The sequence below is a fragment of the Micromesistius poutassou genome (genome assembly GCF_964030765.1).
Source record: "Micromesistius poutassou genome assembly, chromosome: 11".
NCBI classification, from domain to species: Eukaryota; Metazoa; Chordata; class Actinopteri; order Gadiformes; family Gadidae; genus Micromesistius; species Micromesistius poutassou.
In genome coordinates, this window is record NC_140281.1 from 19,360,287 (window position 1) to 19,369,992 (window position 9,706).

Consider the following 9,706-nt stretch of genomic DNA (forward strand, 5'->3'; position numbering starts at 1 on the left):
AGAGAGAGAGAGAGAGAGAGAGAGAGAGAGAAATTAAGTGGAGTTTAAGACGGAGAGAGAGAAAAAGGTCAGAGGCAAAATAACTAAACACATCAGAAGGATCATCAAAGCGCCCGTCAACACAGTTTGACACTGGAGGCCACCATGACGACGGCTAACGCTGAGAAATAAAGAAGCAGACCAGTGGCTCTCTCTGGAGCATTACTAGCCGTCCAGTTGGACGGCCCTGTGTGAGAGAACATCAATGATGTGTCCCAGCAAACTCCAGATCCTTTCAAACCGCGCTGGTTATTGTAAAACAGAGCAGAAGACGAAGAACAGCAACAACAAAAACTACAAAACAACAACAACAACAACAACAACAACACACAGAGCCTCCACATCCCGCCGGTCGAGTTATTAATGCTCACACAGGTCCCCGAATTAAGTGCGGCCGCTCCATCAAGGTCAATTACATCACAATGGCGCTTTAGCCCGCCGCTTGACGGATGGCGCCCGGCTGGGCCCGCGGCGCAGGGGTGGGGACAAAGCACAGGGGGCCCATTCATCCTCTCCTCTTTCTCCAGAGCCCTCACATCGATCCTCTCCTCTTTCTCCAGAGCCCTCACATCCATCCTCTCCTCTCTCTCCGGGCTCCGGACCAAACGGGGCTAACCTGTCTCCGGGCCGGTTCAGCCGGCAGATTTAGGGGTCTGTGTAGGGGCCGCTTGGGAGACCCCCTCCTGGGTTTGAGGAGGGATTGGGGGGGGGGGGGGGGTCTGAGAACCTCTTCCTTAGTGAGGGACCGACGCGACAGCGAGAGGGAGTGAGAGAAAGAGGGATGAGAGGGAGTTAAAGAGAGAGGGAGTTAGATAGATAGTGATGAGAGGGAGTTAGAGAGAGGGATGAGAGGGAGTTAGAGAAAGAGGGATGAGAGGGCGTTAGAGAGAGGGGGAGTTAGAGAGAGGGATGAGAGGGAGTTAAAGAGAGAGGGAGTTAGATAGATAGTGATGAGAGGGAGTTAGAGAGAGGGATGAGAGGGAGTTAGAGAGAGAGGGATGAGAGGGAGTTAAAGAGAGAGGGAGTTAGATAGATAGTGATGAGAGGGAGTTAGAGAGAGGGATGAGAGGGAGTTAGAGAGAGAGGGATGAGAGGGAGTGAGAGAGAGAGAGAGAGTTAGATAGATAGGGATGAGAGGGAAATAGAGAGAGAGGGATGAGAGGGAGTTAGAGAGAGAGGGATGAGAGGGAGTGAGAGAGAGAGAGAGTTAGATAGATAGGGATGAGAGGGAGTTAGAGAGGGATGAGAGGGAGTTAGAGAGAGAGGGATGAGAGGGAGTGAGAGAGAGGGATGAGAGGGAGTTAGAGAAAGAGGGATGGGAGGGAGTTAGAGAAAGAGGGATGGGAGGAAAGCGATTTCGCGATATGGAAACAAAAATGGGGAGAAAAAAAAGCCAAACAAAACAGATTTCCACCCCTCCTCGGTCCCTTTCGTATTCTGCCAACATTAACACGTATATACATGTTCTCATATTCACGTGCACATACAGCGACCATATGTGGTGGAACTGCATAAACAACAGCTGTTTCAGGAGGGGGGGGGAGGGGGGGTGAGGGGGACTGCTTCAGCAGATGCCAAGAAATGCATTCTGAGAAAACTAATATTTTTATGTTTGGTCAAGGCATTCGCCGTTATTATTATTTAGGAGAGTGAGGGAGAAAGAGAGTTGGAGCGGGAGAAACCGAGGGAGAGAGAGTAGGTTAGGGAGGAGAGAGAGAACGAAAGTGGTGGAAGAGGGAGGACGAGATGAGAGTGCGAAAGAGAGACGGGGCGGGAGAGAGAGGGCGAGAGAAAGAGAGTGGGAGAGATAGAGAGAGAGACAGTGGAAGAGTAAGAGCAAGAGAAAGAGAGAGAGGGGAGAGGTAGAGAGTCGGAGAGATAGCGAGAGCAAGAGAGAGGGAGTGGAAGAGTGAGCGAGAGCGAGAGAGAGAGGGGGGAGGTAGAGTCAGCACATGTGGATGAGGTTTAAATCACGGCATGCCAAAGAAAATTAAAGCAAGCTTTGCAGTGCTGCGATCATGTCTTCCCCCTCCATAAACACCACAACTATTCATTGGAAGCGATTTGCTTCAGCCGTGATGTGTTGTGTCTGTGTTTGTCAGCACCGACAGTCGTTGGTGGCCTTCTCCCTCACGGACTGCGGGACGGGGTGAGCTGGGATTTGAAAAGAGGTTTCAGACGCAGGAAACTCTCAGATAGGCCTGGGCAATATGGCTGAAAGACATATCACGAATCTATAACTTGATCAAATTGATCGATATCGCTAACTATTGATAATTGTAATGACCTAAAAATACTAGGAATTACATGCTGGATTTAAACACTTCTGTTTAACACTTAATATGACCTTCCACCGTTCTTCATTGATAAATACTTGAATGTCGATAAAAACAATAAAAAACACTTAACTATTGTAAAAAAGTATGGAAGCGTGTTTGTGTAACAAACCCAGCTGCTAGATTCGGTGGTCCAGTCTCCTATCGATATATATTGAACATGTTTTACATTGATATTGATCAAAAGTCTATCACAATATGATAATTTATTGTTTTATTGCCCAGGCCTACTCTCAGATGGGAACCAGAGCATCAATAAGGTGTGAGATGTCTCCTCTAAGCCCCTCTCTTACCCTCCCCCACCCCCCGCCACCCGCCCCCAAAACGCACCAGAGAGCATTATGGGTAATTGAACATCACAAAACCATAACAACCAGCCAAGGTGACAGATAGTGGAGGTCCTTTCAGAGCTAGAACCCTTTCACTTCACAGGAATGGGACTTATTTTCTGCGCACCATCACAGGCACTCAGATAGCTATGTGACGTATTGTTGTAGACAACAAGGGAAACCAACGGTGAAAAATCAAAACACCATCCGCAGTTGCCCTTGAAAGTCTCGCGTGACAGCTGTCACTGCGTAGTCATGGAAACGGGTCCATCGACACACGTCATCACATCAGTCTGAAAGGCTGAGGCTCAGATCAAGGGTTCAATTCAAACTGATCTGACTGAACAGATCACAATACTCGAAAAGTAGCTCAGTAGAAACCTGGAGTTCACACTATCCGATTTGTTCAGGGCCAAACGTACCCTGGAAAGCCAGAGTTCTCGCAAGAGCACAATTTGAATTTGCTCAGCGAGTCATTCTCACATCTCCACTCTCCACCATTTGCATAAATCCATCGACCAAACCTTTGGGCCACCGGCTTAGAGCAGAAGTGTCACCCCACTGCCCCCCCCCTCGCTCTCTCTTCTGTAATTCAACGCTTCCTCTCTCGCCCCTCTTGCTCGGCCTTAGCGTGAGTCAGCGTCTCACTTCTCCCAGTGGGTTGAGACCGGAAGCTTCCTACGCTAACGCCGCCACCCTCCGGTCTGTCTGTCTGTCTGTCTGTCCCCAGGGGCTCCCCAGGGCGGGGCCCGGCCCGGCTCTCTCACGTCAAGTAGTGGGGGCCCCGGGGTCTCAGAGGACATGCCAAGTGCAACAGGGGCCTCGTCCAACAGGGCTGAGCCGGGGGCCGGGAGCAGCTGTGGGCCCTGGCACCGCACTCACTGTACAGGTGCAGAGAGAGAGAGAGAGAGAGAGAGAGAGAGAGAGAGAGAGAGAGAGAGAGAGAGAGAGAGAGAGAGAGAGAGAGAGAGAGAGAGACAGAGACAGACAGACGCTATGGGATAGACTGGGCGAGATTAAGAATGAAAGAGAAAGTTAAGAGAAAGAGAGGGAAGGAGAACGCGAGGAGAGGAAGACGAGAGGGAAAAAGAGGTGGGTGACACACACACACAGACATAACAAACAGAAACAACACTTTGTGCATCGCACAGGGCATGACCTGTGTGTGCGTGTGCGTGTGCGTGTGTGTATGTCATGACTCAATTAAACGATAAGTAATCTGCAGGGTGTGACATTGACTTTGAAGACCAATTCATCGCCGCGCTCATTAATCAGGATATAAAAAAAAGAAGTAGCATTTCATCCTTATCATTCAAAGTCACAGACATGCATCCAATCACACACACACACACACACACATTCAAAAGTTTAAAGTATTGAGCAACACAGATAGAAAAGGAAATTGCATAAAGCAATTAACGGTGGGAAACCATGGACTGACATTTCCACAAATCAAGTTTGTCCCGTGGCATTTGCCATCCCGTATTCAAATTGCGAGTGGGGATAACGCTCTCTCACTGGTGTCTGCTATGGGTTTGGTATTTGAACATAATATTAAATCGTCCCAATTCTGGAGATAGTGCAGGTGTTCCCAGCCAAGGTACTGAGGCATCCTTGAGCAAAATACCTCCCTGCTCCTTAATTAACTTTATCTGGATTAATAGCCACTTCCTTTGGATTGATACAATCTAGCTCAATGTATAAATTGTACATGAATTATATGGAGAAACAGCCAGTCACAAGTAAAGCAAGTTAGGATACTATCATTCTATAAACAATATATATGAATACACTCTTTGTTGTTTAAAGTTCACACATCCAATGTGTCAAATTCAAAAGCAGCTTCATCAGAGCCACTTTCCCAGGGTCTGCATATCAACAACACTGACCTTTAGTGTGGGTGACTGCGGTGTTCTGGTTGTTTTGCGACCCTGAGCAGTTTGTATTGTAAATGCTAAAACAGGTTTCAAGAACTGCACATCGTTCAGCCTTTGGCTTTGTAGACTTATTTCTGAAAAGAGTACGGTAAAGACTAAATTGTGTGTGTGTGCGTGTGCGTGCGTACACAATACATCTACCTTGGTGTCTGTGCCCTTGTGTATGTTTGTGTGCATAGGTAGCAACACTATGTTGTTGTTGTTGTAAAGAGTGAGGGAGTCAATTTACATCATCACTTAAAAACCAAAAACAGATGCAGAGTTGGTGGAAAAAAAGTCTCATCATGGTGGTACAAACCGCAGCCAACACAATGTACCGGAAAGTGTATTATTCTGGCTTTGCACGGCGTCTTAACATAAATCCTGAAATTAACAATGAACTCAAAACATATTTCTTGTACACAAAATCAGAAAGGACATTTCCCAGTACATCCCTAAGTCTGCCGCTGTCTGACCCCGGTGGCATAAATCTCCACGCCGGACAGGGGTGTAGCTCTAGCACTTCAATCCATCGCTAAAATAAATTAAAAATGGAGTGGAGTAGAATCAACACTGGAGAGAAAAAAAACATGCTTATATAAGCCTTTTATATAAGCGTCTTCTCTTATGTGATGTGCTTTCCTCAGCGAGCTGAGATCAGCATTGTGATGACAACACTGTGAAATGCCCATGTGCACACATTACCATCTCTGTCTGTTAAGTTTCCCTCAGGGCACACGCTTCATTTACGTTGATGAATTGAGTTGTCAATGGTTTAATTGAGGATTAAGTTAGCCAAAGTATTAGGTATGTATACATCAGTGGCTTTTTTTCAAATCTTAACCAAGTTTGGCGAAAAGCAGTGTTTAAGTGTGTTTACTGAAAAGAGTTTCGAGGAGAGCTTTCCATCGCAGTAATGCTGCCGAAGGTTCAGCAAAAAAAAACTAAGTTCAACGAAAAGTGAAAAGGCGAGTGAGACTGTGGCGACTTACGAAAGTAGTAGCCAGTGTGTGTTTTCAGTTGGATGATATTATTGCACATGGCTGGGCTGTTCAAAAGTGAGGCTGTGTAATTGCCAGATGGGCATGCAAATGAGCAGTCAAGCAATTGTTATTTAATGGTTTGTGGTAGTTCCTTAAAACCACTCAAATGTGATTTAATGTAATTAAGATGTTTTGAAATAATAACATCTGCCACACTTTACTTTCCCCTTTTCGTCTGGAATGTAATCCTTAAACGCTCCAAAAACAGCTCTCCCGGCTTAGCCATTGTGTGTAAATGTAATTATGTTTTCCCCTCAACAAAAGGGCGGGGACAGATGATGGAGATGGAGATGGAGATGAAGCAGAGCAGCCTGTTGCCGTGGGCGACAGCGGGCACCTGCGGAGCAGCAACACGAGGGGCGCGTCCCCCTCAGGGGTATAGAAGGCGCCGGAACGGAGACACAGTCTATTCTTAACAGATTATCACGGTAGTTTGGTACTACTGTTGTCGTTTCAATTCCATGTGATTTCCACACAGGCAGTCTGGCTGCAGGAAGGAAGGAGGGAGAGGAGGGAGAGTTGACCCAGCAAACCAGCCCTATTGGCAGTACCACAGGAATTGAACTGGTGACAACTATTGTTGTCATTGTTTCTGGACATATATACATTGGGTGTTAAGGGTGATATTAAGATCCCACACTTTTCTTGAACAATCCCTTCAATCGTAGACCCTTACATGAACATATATAAACCAAAACATCCGATAAGCCTTCAAAACAGCTCTTATTTAAGGTATATATATATATATATGTCTATTAATTGAGATATGACATCAAACGACACACACACACACATACACACACACACACACAGTCCTTGCCCTTTCAACTAGATGTCTTGAGCGATATCCTCACAAATACACGGCCCACATCCAAATGTTCATCTAAATGTTCTTCTACTGCACATATTCCTCCTTCCTATGGCTGATCCCCACCCCAGCCCGTGAGTGATGAGGAGGGGGTGAGGGGGTGAAAGGGGGGGGGGGGGGGGGAGAGAGAGACCCAGACAACACTGGGCCTCAGCACGCAGACAAACAAATGAGTCAGGGAGTGGATGGCCACAGTTTGTCTTTCAGCTCCTCCAGACTCCCCGGGCCACACACTTAGAATATGGATGTAACCACGCACGCGCACACACACACACACACACACACACACACACACACACACACACACACACACACACACACACACACACACACACACACACACACACACACACACACACACACACACACACACACACACACACACACACACGTACGGCTGACACAGCTCTGGGCAGATGAAAGCGCATCGCGGGCCCACTCCCTCAAACCTCCAGACAGCTGCTTCAACTTCTCCATCTTCCCAGAGGTTCTCCTCTTCCGTCCATCCCTCCATCACTCCATCCCTCCATCTCTTCATCCCTCCGTCCCTGTATCCCGCCCCTCCCCTGGGTTTTTTCCCACTGCCTCTTACAAAGGGTGGTGTTGGGGGAAGTACATGACTGCTAATACAGGACAGTCTGGTGTTAAGTCTAGTAGCTGGTGTGCGTGCGTTCGATCCCCAATGTCCCCAGCATCACCTGCAGCCCCCTACCTGCTCCTCAAAGACCTGGGTCTGAAAGCACTGCATGACACATCTGCTGAGTGACTAAATATTGAAGAATCAAATAGCAAAGGTGTAAATGGTACACAGGTTTTTTTAGTGGTGATATGTGGTTTTTGACTGCATTTCAAATGACAGCACTTTTGTGTGAGTGAGAGTATTTCTTTTTCAGTCTAACGCTAAAGTCGTGACCTTTAACTTGGTCTCACAGCCCTGATCTCTTTGTTGATCTCTTTTTCTTAAGCCGTTTCTCAATTCACGTTCTCGTGTACTTGCGTTCTCGATAAAACGTCATCAGTCGTAGCCCAAGCACTGTTCCAATTCCAAGTACGCGAGTACGCGAGTACTGTCGTAAAACCCGGAAGTGTTCTCGATGCGTTTTCGATGAGGCCGTTCCACCGAGGATGCATCGGAGGTGACTCGTGTGGACTTGGGACCGTTAAATATCCCAGAATGCATCATTGAGTCCGCTGCTGTTCCAATTGCAGGTGCATACTTGCGTTCTCGGAAGTCTGTACTTGAAAGTCTGGACTTGCCAAGTACGTACTTCCAAGTCTGCGAGTACGTAGTCCGCGTACTTGGTATTGAGAAACGGCTTTAGAGTATTGTACTGATGTTTGAGTGAGTTGGCTGGAAGTTGGCCTGGGAAGATTGGCAACTGTCTTGGATGGCCTCCATTAGCAATAACGATATTGTGGGAGAGTGTGTGTGTGTGTGTGTGTGTGTGGTGTGTGTGTGTGTGTGTGTGGAGGAAACGGGGCTTTTCAGGGGAAGACCACAGCAAAGAGATACATTCTCTGCTTATTTTGTCAGTGAGACTCTAGTGTTACCTCATGCACCGCTCCAAGACAAATATTCAAATACAAATGATTCAATACACAGAGAATGATTTTGTGTGGTTCTGTTCTGAGGCTGTAGTAAAAAGAAAATGAGCAAAATGAAAAATATTAAAACAGGGGTATTCACTAAACCTGCACATACGTTTTGAATTGAACAGCTTTTAATGTCGAGCTGACATCTAGAGCCGACATCTAGACTACTAATATATCTGCCTCAACCAAAAACAACAATTATCAAGCGTGATTGAGGAAAAGAGGCGCACAAAAAAGACAGTCAGTAATCTGTTTTAATTAAACTGTCCAAATTGATGGCTACATCCTTTTAAACGTGAGGCTCAGATGAAAAGCTGAAAAGTCTGTGTCCGAGCACTGTAATCATGGGATTCATCTCCTTTGTGAGGCATGGTCCCATCCAGGGCTCACCTCCCCCTCCTCCCCCCCATCCTCCCCCACTTTACTGCTTATTCATCACAGCAGATTACACTCCAAAAAGCAATATGGCTAAAATCAAAAAGCATGTTCACCATTGTGTGACTGATGGGATAAACAAAAAGCGGCAAAAAAAAGGAGTGGATTCTCGACAAAAGACGTGTCACGAAAGTCCACAAAATGGGCTTGCAGAGGTAGCTGTTAAACCATAGTCTGCCCTATAATCGTCCAGACTAGGGATGGGAGTTGCATGCGATAGAGATATTCCTTTGAGAACACAAGGCTAAGTGCATCATGCTTAATTACGCCATCTCTTGGGTAACTTGTTGTTCAGCTGGTTAAGTATTTCATTTTGATTGAACAGTTGAAAAGAATCGAATGAATTTTTGTGTTTGAGACCAAAAAAGTTTGACACGGTTAAGTTTTATGATGAGCCAATCCCCCCCAAGAAATCCCTCCCTTTTCTGTTTAAGCGTCGACATGAGATTCAATCTGTTTTCTCCTGTAATATCTGACCAGATGTGATATAGCTCGACACAAAAAATGCCAGATATACCGCAACATTAATGAGTAAAAGCAGAAGGCTTTAGTTCATTCATGCTTCAGTGCCCTTGAAAAGTGCAGTCCACCAATATGTCGGATCATAGCAACAAACATGGGCCTATTCCTTCCAGTTCAGGTATTTTAATAACTGTCTTTCTGTGAGTCACTGTGAAGAGGTAGGCCATAGAAGAGTAATATTGTATTTGGTATATTGTGTTTGAATCCCAGGGATCAGCTAGTGTTGCTGGGGGAGAAGATGCCAGTGTGTGTGTGCGTTTGTGTGCATGTGCGTGTTCGTCCCATTTTCTTTTGAACGACCCTGACATATATATACACAAAGACAAGCAGAACCTTTACCTGAGTACCCATGGATACACATTCCAAGGACATGTGACTGTAAGGCGCTCTCTCTCTCTCTCTCTCTCTCTCTCTCTCTCTCTCTCTCTCTCTCTCTCTCTCTCTCTCTCTCTCTCTCTCTCTCTCTCTCTCTCTCTCTCTCTCTCTCTCTCTCTCTCTCTCTCTCTCTCTCTCTCTCTCTCTCTCTCTGGGAAAAAGAGCGAAGGAGAGAGAGAGAAAAGAGGGAAAGACAGCGAGAGACAGAGAGAGGGAGAGAGATAGAGAGAGACATAGACAGACAGAGACA